This window comes from Ornithodoros turicata, chromosome 5 (assembly GCF_037126465.1).
Source record: "Ornithodoros turicata isolate Travis chromosome 5, ASM3712646v1, whole genome shotgun sequence".
Lineage (NCBI taxonomy): Eukaryota > Metazoa > Arthropoda > Arachnida > Ixodida > Argasidae > Ornithodoros > Ornithodoros turicata.
In genome coordinates this window covers 37,722,805-37,731,731 of record NC_088205.1, presented here as the reverse complement: position 1 = coordinate 37,731,731, position 8,927 = coordinate 37,722,805, and the positions used below count along the sequence as shown (strand labels likewise).

General features: G+C 50.1%; 1 long non-coding RNA gene across 1 annotated transcript; it reads right to left on the bottom strand.

The window, feature by feature from the left end:
- Positions 1–2,524: 2,524 nt before the first annotated feature.
- Positions 2,525–7,786, bottom strand: LOC135394374 (uncharacterized). The gene is made up of 2 exons (XR_010422863.1): positions 7,382–7,786; positions 2,525–2,770 (listed from the first exon to the last, which is right to left on the bottom strand). It is a non-coding gene; the product is annotated as an uncharacterized LOC135394374 (long non-coding RNA).
- Positions 7,787–8,927: the final 1,141 nt, after the last annotated feature.

The window sequence follows — 8,927 nt, the reverse complement described above, 5'->3', positions numbered from 1 at the left end:
TTTCACCGGAAGGAAGCGACACAGTGGCGCAACAACTATAGCGCAGAAGATACAAGTTTTTTTAGAAGGAGAGACGACCATGCAACAAAGACGAAACTGGCACCGCGAACCTTACGAGGCGTTTCCACACCAATATTACTACACCAGATGGATGCCCCCTCCCAGGATGGACAGACGAGCGCGAGAATGGCACCGATGGGCGGACAATGGGAATGCCCAATATTCTCGTCCCCACAGACGCTACTAACCCAAAGAAAAAAAAGGAAAAGAAACCGACATCGGACCGCTGGAAGCCACTTTGGAATCGCAACATTAAACATACAGGGGGGGAAACAGAGTGAAGTGGACAGAACTGGAACTTAACGCTAAAGAAGAAGATATCGCTATCTACACGGTTACCGAAACGGACTTAAGAGACCAGGAAAAACCCCTTTTCGGACAACATTGGGACTGGATAGGAGTAAACAGAAAACACACTGAGAAAAAAGGCGGAGGGATTGGAATAATGTATAACAAGGAAAAGGTTGAACTACTATCGCACAGACAATGCTTTGAACACATGTGGGCAAATTTCAGGATATCGAAGAAGCACATCGTTAACGTCGGAGTCGTGTACATGACGACAGCAAGTGAAACACCAATGTGGAACCATAACATCTGTCAGTGCATTACACAAGATATAACTGAAATGAAACAAGCACACCCTGATATACCACTAATGCTGCTTGGCGATTTCAACTAGATATCGCATATACTAGATATGTCATATACTAGAACTCGACGGGAAAGAGAACAAAGCACAACCTAGATATTTTAAATCTACATGAGAAGTGCTCAGGCCGCGTTACCTGGAGTAGAGGAACCCAACAAACATGCATCGATTATGCACTGGCATGTACTCGCTGGCAGCAGCCCCCGCTAACCATCCACAAGATAGAAATCGACGACGAAAAGAAATTCAGCTGCGACGGCGACCACAATCGTATTAAAGTAACTATAGGTATACCCAAGAACGAAAAGCGACGTAAACTCCCAATGCGTGAACAAGAACCGCGATGGAAGACGGGCGACGAAGAAAACATGCGCAAGTTCGCCACGAAACTGGAAGAAACGCTGGTAACGTCAGGACCCCCCCGATTATACAACCCTCATACGTCAAATGGAAGAAACGGCGAAAGCTACCCTCGGGAAAACACGAGGAGGACGACCACAATCACGCAAACGAAACCCATGGTTCGACAAAGAAGTACGAGACGCGATAAACGAAAGGAAGAGACTGTGCCGAATACTTCGAGCAGCAGCAAAAAATAAGACTGTCAAATGGAGAAGGAAGCTTATGAAAACCAACAGGAAAAGACAAAACGAGTAATAGCAAAGAAATTAGAACAATATCACAAGTCGATAGAGGAAGACATCAGTACTTCCGTCCGGAAAAACGGACGCAAATTTTGGAATATATATTGAGAACATAAACAACCAACGGGGAACGACCACACCTGAAGTAACCCTCTATGAAAGCCAAGGAGGGAACAGATTTACAGGGAAAGAGGAAATCGAGAAATACATGAAGCAGTTCTTTCAGGAACAACAGGAGGACATACAGAACCGAATGAACACCTACGATTACCCTATAGGACCCCCAGCACCTCAGAACGGAAACGAAGATCAAGATATTTTGAGGCCAATAGAAGAGGACGAATTAACAAGACATATAAAAAAACTACTGAATGGCAAAGCACCAGGCTCAGACGGAATACCCAACGAGTTCTTAAAGGAACTGGGGCCGCTTTCCAAAGAAAGTCTAAGACGAATATTTAATATGATGTTAGAAACAAAAGAGCTGCCTGAAGAGTGGAAACAAAGCACTGTGCGACTACTATATAAAGGCCAAGGGAAACAAAAAAGACTTAAACTCGTACAGACCAATAACACTACAAAGCAATATAGCCAAACTGTTTGCCTCCATCATAAACAGCAGAATGATGACGCTATATGACCACAAACTAAGTGAATCCCAAAATGGATTTCGTAGAGACAGAAGAGGAAGCGACAACTTATTCATCCTCACCCAACTCGTAGAACTCGCACAGAGGACAGGAAACGAAATGTACCTCGGGTTTCTCGACTTAGAAAAAGCCTACGATGCTGTTCCACATGAGCTACTATGGGTAAAGTAACCAGGGTGTCGAACCGAACCCGAACCCGAACCGAAAACCGTACCCGAACCGTTAATTTTGCCAGAACCGTACCCGAACCGAAATTTTCATGACACTGTTGAACCCGAACCGGAGCAGAACCGTAAAAAATAATAGCTGTAACCGGTTCGCAACAAAACTGTTCGGACATAAAAGAAGTCAGCATAAAAGTTCCTCTCAATCCCAGAACGAAGACACATTGGTATCACCATCACACATCCACATCATGAATTTCGGAAATTATCAGTATGTATCAGTAAGTATACTCTCAGCGTCTGAAGCGCAGTTGTCCGTTAAATCTCTCCCGGACCTACAACAAGACAACAACGTGAGAGTGTTCAGGGTTTATTCTCCTCGTTCCGAGTCCAGGCTCGAACTGCCAGTTCCGTTCCTCAGTTCTCTTCCTCGTCACCTCGCCACGAGCAGTCCGTCGATGCCAATGCCTCGTCGTCGTTGCTGTTTCCCGGAGCTGACAACATGACACCTCCCTCCTTTCGAGTATGAAACCGTGTCCACGTTTCATGCGTGCTGATGAAGGCTGGCGAATACACATGAGGCGCACGAGACACTGCGGACTTAGAGACGACATGACCCTGAACCGGTTAGCACCTCAACTGATACGTTCCACGAACGACCCGTATATAATGTACATAAAGTTAAACCCCAAGAAGCAAAAGCAAAACACAGTTGACATTAACGTTATACTAAAATCCCGCAACCGTCCCGAGCAGGGAGCACACGTTATTTCCCACAATTGAACCCTCGGCCACTGCATACATTTCTCCAACCCTCGGCCCGATCAAGTGCACGATCTCGACAAGAAATCGGCAGCTACATTATCCTTTCCCCGAATGTAGTCCAGTTCTACGCAATACTTTTGTAATGCGAGTGCCCACCGGGTTAACCGCGCACTGGAGGGGGCGGCACGCGTGAGGTAAGTCAACGGGTTGTGGTCAGTCCTGACCTTTACCCGATTCCCGAATACCCACGTGTCCAGCTGCCCAAGTGCCCACACAATTGCGTACGCCTCACGTTCGATCGTTGCCCACTTAACCTGCGGGGAAGTTAGTTTCTTACTCAGAAACGCTATGGGTCTTTCGGCCCCGCCCTCTTGTGAGAGACAGCCAGCTACCGCCTTCTGAGACGCGTCGGTAGTGAGGATAAAATCGAGGTCTAGCCGGGGAACGGCCAACTCAGTCACTGTTGCCAGTTTTGACTTTATCTCCTCGAATGCCCTATCCAGTTGTTCATTCCAGAGCAATGTGTTGGGAAACTGTTTTTTGGTTAGGTCTGTCAACGGACCTACAAGTTCGGCAAAGTGTGGGATGTAATTCCTATAGTAATTCAACATCCCCAAAACCCGACGCAACTCTGTTTTCGTCGTAGGGGCGCGCAACCGGAGTACCGATTCTATCCTAGCAGGGTCCGGTGAGTGGCTACCTGATCCCACCATGTGTCCTAGGTATTTAACCTTGCTCTGTGCGAATCTGCACTTTTTCAAGTTCGCCTTCAACCCTGCCTTCCGCAGAGCTTTGAATACCCCGCGCAAGTGTACTAAGTGTTCTTCCCAAGTATACCGCTACATCATAGATGTAGGCGGCGCAGTAGCCTCTGTGTTCCCTTAGAACCTCATTCATAACGCGTTGGAAGGTAGCTGCCGCATTACGAAGTCCGAAGGGCATAACCTTCCACGCAAAAAGACCGTTAGGAGCCGCGAAGGCGGTGAATTTCTGGGAATCTGGGTCGACGGAAATCTGCCAGTACCCTCGAGTCATGTCGAGAACGGTTATAAATCGTGCCTTTGCTACCTCATAAAGTAACTCCGTGACAGTTTGTATAGGGTACCGATCCTGTTGAGTTACCGCGTTCAGCTGTCTATAGTCAACACATATGCGCACCGACCCATCCTTCTTCGCCACGCATACGATGGGATGCGCGTACATACTTTCTGTCGGAAAAATGAAATCCCACTGTAGTAACTGCGCAATCTGACGCTCCACCTCGGCCCGCATGGCCATCGGTACTTTGTACGGGGGTTGCCATCGGGGCACTGCGTCGGGGATCAGATGTATTTTGTGTTCTCCCACCGTGCACCTGCCGGGTTGTTCTGAAAAGCAGTCTGCTGCCTCCTGGATGACATCCTTCAACTGACCTGCTTGCTCGGCCTCAAGTGTTGAGGGCGTCTGCTCTAATTCCAAGAAAATTCGGCTCGAGCCTCCCCTCTCATCTGTCAGATCGGGTGCGTTCACCACCTGCCCGAACTCTTCATCAGCCTCAAAGATAACCGATACCTGATCAACCCGGGCCATGTAGGGCCTTAAATGGTTCGCATGCACCAACTGCTTTTTACCGTCCGCATGTTCAATTACGTAACTATTATTTCTCCTGCGTTCCGTAACTTCCACTGGCCCCTGCCATCGGGCTTGTAATTTGCTCAGTGTCCGAGAATCTAAGACCAGCACCTTGTCTCCCACACCGAACGTTTTAGCGCGAGCCCTCAAATTATATCGGTCAACGTAACCCCTCTGCATGCGTCCGCTCCGTTCTGTAACAGAGTTAGCGGCGTCTACCATCCGGTGGCGCAGAGTGTCTAGGTATTGAGCAGCGGAGCGATTTAGTGCGCAGGGAGCTGTCCACTCTCCCGACCATGACTTTCGGAGAATGTCCAAGGGCCCGTGTGATGTGCGACCGAACATCAACTCGAAAGGTGTGAAACCTGTTATCTCATGCGGCACATCGCGATACGCCCACAGAATGCAGGGAATCTCGCGATCCCAGTCACGTGACCCATCCGCGACGACATGCCGTAACATGTTCTTAAACGACCCATTGAAGCGCTCCACAATTCCATTGCTCTGTGGGTGATGTGGTGTGGAGAATCGCATATTGACTCCAAACCGTTCATTGAATTCCCTTGTAAGGGCAGAGGTGAAATTTGTCCCTTGATCACAGCAGATCAGTTCCGGGGTACCATATCTGGTAAAAATCTCTTGTAGCGCTTGACACGTAGCCTTTGCTGTTAATGCTCTAAGAGGAATCACTTCTGCCCAACGTGTGCAGAGGTCTACTAAGCACAAGGCGTAACGATGACCTCTCGCGGATGCCGGTTCCAGCGGGCCTATGCAGTCTATATACACGATTTGAAACGGTTGTTCCGGTCTGGTGAGCGGGGTGATTGGAACACGATCCGATACGCGGGGGTGGGCAAACGTCTGACACATATGACAGCTCGCGCAATATTTGTTCACATCTGCTACTAGCGTTGGCCAATAGAAGGAACTCCTTATTCGGGCTCGCGTTTTCTTTCCTGATAAATGGCCTCCAATCGGCCTGTCATGCGCTAACTCTAAGACTGTCTCCCTCCGAGACTGTGGTAGAACAAGTTGCATTTGTCTTTTACCATTGACATCTTCCATATGAAAGAGCACTCCATTCTCAATGAGCATGCCATGGGTCTTGCTTCGGGCCTGCTCCCACGCGTCCGAAAGGGACGTGTCTTCCCGTTGCTCCCTGGCAAACTGTAAATCTGAGGGTTCTGCACATTCGCCCGCTACCCCTACACTGTTTGCTCCTACAACTGCGCCGGCTTCCCTTGACTCCTCCGCTACGCTGTCTTCCAATTCTACGTGCTCACCCATCGTGGTCATCCCTGCACCTGCATCCACCTGGCGTTCTATAGCGAACATCTCTTCCGCTTCAGATTTGGCTCTTCGGACAGCCCTGGTGAGCTCCTCGTAATCTTGAGGCGTGATCAGGGCACCGACGTCATCCGACAACTCACTGGTAATCGCACATAAGATCCTACATTGAGAAGAAACTCCCACTCCCCTATTCTCCCCTTTCAGCGCGATATCCAAATATCGCAGTTCTGCCTCAACCGGAGCTCCGAAAGCACCCTTTAACTGTACAACACCCCCCGCTTGTGCCCAACACTTCGCTGGTACATCTCTCGGGTGCACCACCGTTACATCCGCGCCGGAGTCTACTCTGGCTGTGACCGCTCTACCTTCTATGGCAATGTCCACCCAGTCCGCACGATCCCGCACTGTTCCGTCTGTACCCTGGAACCCGACCTTTGCGACTAACCTCCGTGGACCATCCGCTCGGGATACAGACCGTTGCCCCTCCGATCCCCGCTGAAGCTCTGGGCAAGCCCTACGCATGTGGCCGGACCTCCCGCAGTGGAAACAGCGTCTCGGGTTCCCATCGTCACTGTCCCCTGTCCTACGTGGTCGTGCGGTATCCCTGTCCGCCCTAACATGGCCGTTCTGATAATCTCGCGTGACCCCATCGCATCTTCTCGCATCAACTACATCCTGCCACGACTCCTCGAAATTTTCTGCGGCTGAAACCAGTTCCCTAGGACGTAACCACTGATTTACTTCACCCTGCAAAACAAACCTTTGCATTTCCTCAGACATTTCCTCCTTCAGTCTGTCTGCAGTTTCCTGAGGTCATCCAGCGTCTGAACGCCTCGACTGTCCAAGTAATACCTCAACAACGTCTCTACTCTAGTGGCAAACTGATTCCAAGACTCGTCCGTAGTCTTCGTAGCGCTGTTAAATAACCGCTTGTACGTGTTCGCCGTTAGCCTTAACTCTTTAAGAATTAACGTCTTCAACTGCCCATAGGTTAGGATTTCTGTGGCCGTCTGGGAAGCCACGAAAGCTCGCATCCGCTCATTCAAGAAAGGGAGGATCACAGCGCCCTGCACAGACTCAGGAATTTCCAGGGAATTACATAACGCGTCAGCACTCCGAAACCATGCTGGCACCAAGGCATCCAGATCGGGCATCGGGGGCAAGGTAGCCCGTAGTTCTGCTGCGTACTCGCCCATGCGCCTTCGCGTACCTCCAGCCGCGCTTTCCCCACGAGCCTGCACCTCTGTCTGCACTGTCGCCAACCTTAACCTTTGCAACTCAATCTGCAACCTAAGCGCCTCCAAGTCCCTTCGATCCGCCCCCAGATCAGCGGTCGCGTTCACCATCTCACCACTACTCTGCCTCACAGGGTCTCCGCGCATGCTGTCCTGCTCAGAGTCAGTCACCCCTTCCATATGTCCAGGAGACAATGGAGTCTGCTGTGCCCCTTCCGGCGCGAGATCCCTACCCTGTTCTGCCCTTTCCATCCCCTTCGTCCTCACCATTGACCTGGTCCTTCGGGAGAAAATCAATTGAGGTTCTCACCCGTCCCTGGACTCGCCACCTGTCCTCCACTGCAAGAATTCTGCTGCTGCAGCCGATGCCACGCAGCCCACGGTGGTTGCCGTTGCCTTAGCTCGGTAGGCCAGAAGTCCGATCCGCCGAGCTGCCGCTCCTTCGGAGTGGTCCGAGTAGTGACGTAGGATGGCCGGAACACTCTGTCCACCTGTCCTGCCAGGAGCGTGACGCTGGGTGATCCTGTCGGGATCCTGTCGGCTGCGCCAGTTAAATCTCTCCCGGACCTACAACAAGACAACAACGTGAGAGTGTTCAGGGTTTATTCTCCTCGTTCCGAGTCCAGGCTCGAACTGCCAGTCCGTTCCTCAGTTCTCTTCCTCGTCACCTCGCCACGAGCAGTCCGTCGATGCCAATGCCTCGTCGTCGTTGCTGTTTCCCGGAGCTGACAACATGACATTGTCCTTGTGAGCGCCGTGTCTAGCGCCCCACGCACGCGCTGCGGCGTCTACTCTTCAGAGACGAGGCGCCGATGCGGACGAATGAAACAGGAATGGAGTAGGCCAGTTATGTAGCTCTATCGGACGAATATGTGATTAAGTAGGCTCCCAACATTTCCCTTTACACGTGAGCAGTAAAAATTACACAAGTTAGAAACATGAGAAGTGGAAAAGCAGCGTACGCAGAACAGTGCCTGTTTGTTTGGTCGTGGTTTGAAAAGTAAATGCAGTTCTGCTTATTGGTAGTGCAGTTGTGTCGCCTGTTGCCTTTGTGTTGTGGATTAACTAGTATACTGCTGTGAGCTCGGACAGAGTAAGGCTGGCAGGCTTCCTTTAAGTGTATCTTGCTGGCACTGTGCGTGTGAAAAAAGATTTTAGGAACAGAAAGTAGCAGGTCTACGACGCTTCATCCATTTCTCCTTTCTCTCGCTAAAGGGAGTACCTGACCGCTAAAAACATCAATGCAGACAACAGCGGTACGCTATTAGCCACGCATTTCCTGATAAAAGCAGTTTTATGGAACATATAAAATAGCAGCGTTGAACCGGTTCGTGAACCGGTTCGAGGTTGAGAACCGGTTCGATTTTTGGCATGGCCGAACCGGAACTGAACCGGAACGAAATCAAAGCAACGCGAACCCGTACCCGAACCGAACCCGTATTGTTTGCGGTTCGACACCTTGAAAGTAACGCGAATCAAGCCTCCCAGAGGGCATGCTAACTATCATCCGGAATATGTACACGGATTGCTACTGCACATACAATTTAGAAGAATTCAAATCAGAGAAGGTAAAGCAAATTGTAGGTCTCAAGCAGGGATGCCCACTCTCCCCAACACTATTCAACATCTTTCTGGATGAACTACTAAAGGAACTACAAGACAGCAACAAAGGGATCAGGATAACTACATTGGACACAACAGGAGGACAAATTCACACTCATATAGCAGCGCTTGCATTCGCAGACGATATCCTTCTTATCTCAAGAACAGCAGCAGACCTACAGCAGCTGCTCGACATCTTTACCAAAGTGGCAGACACCAACGGGATGAAATACAGTAAGGCCAAAACACAGTGG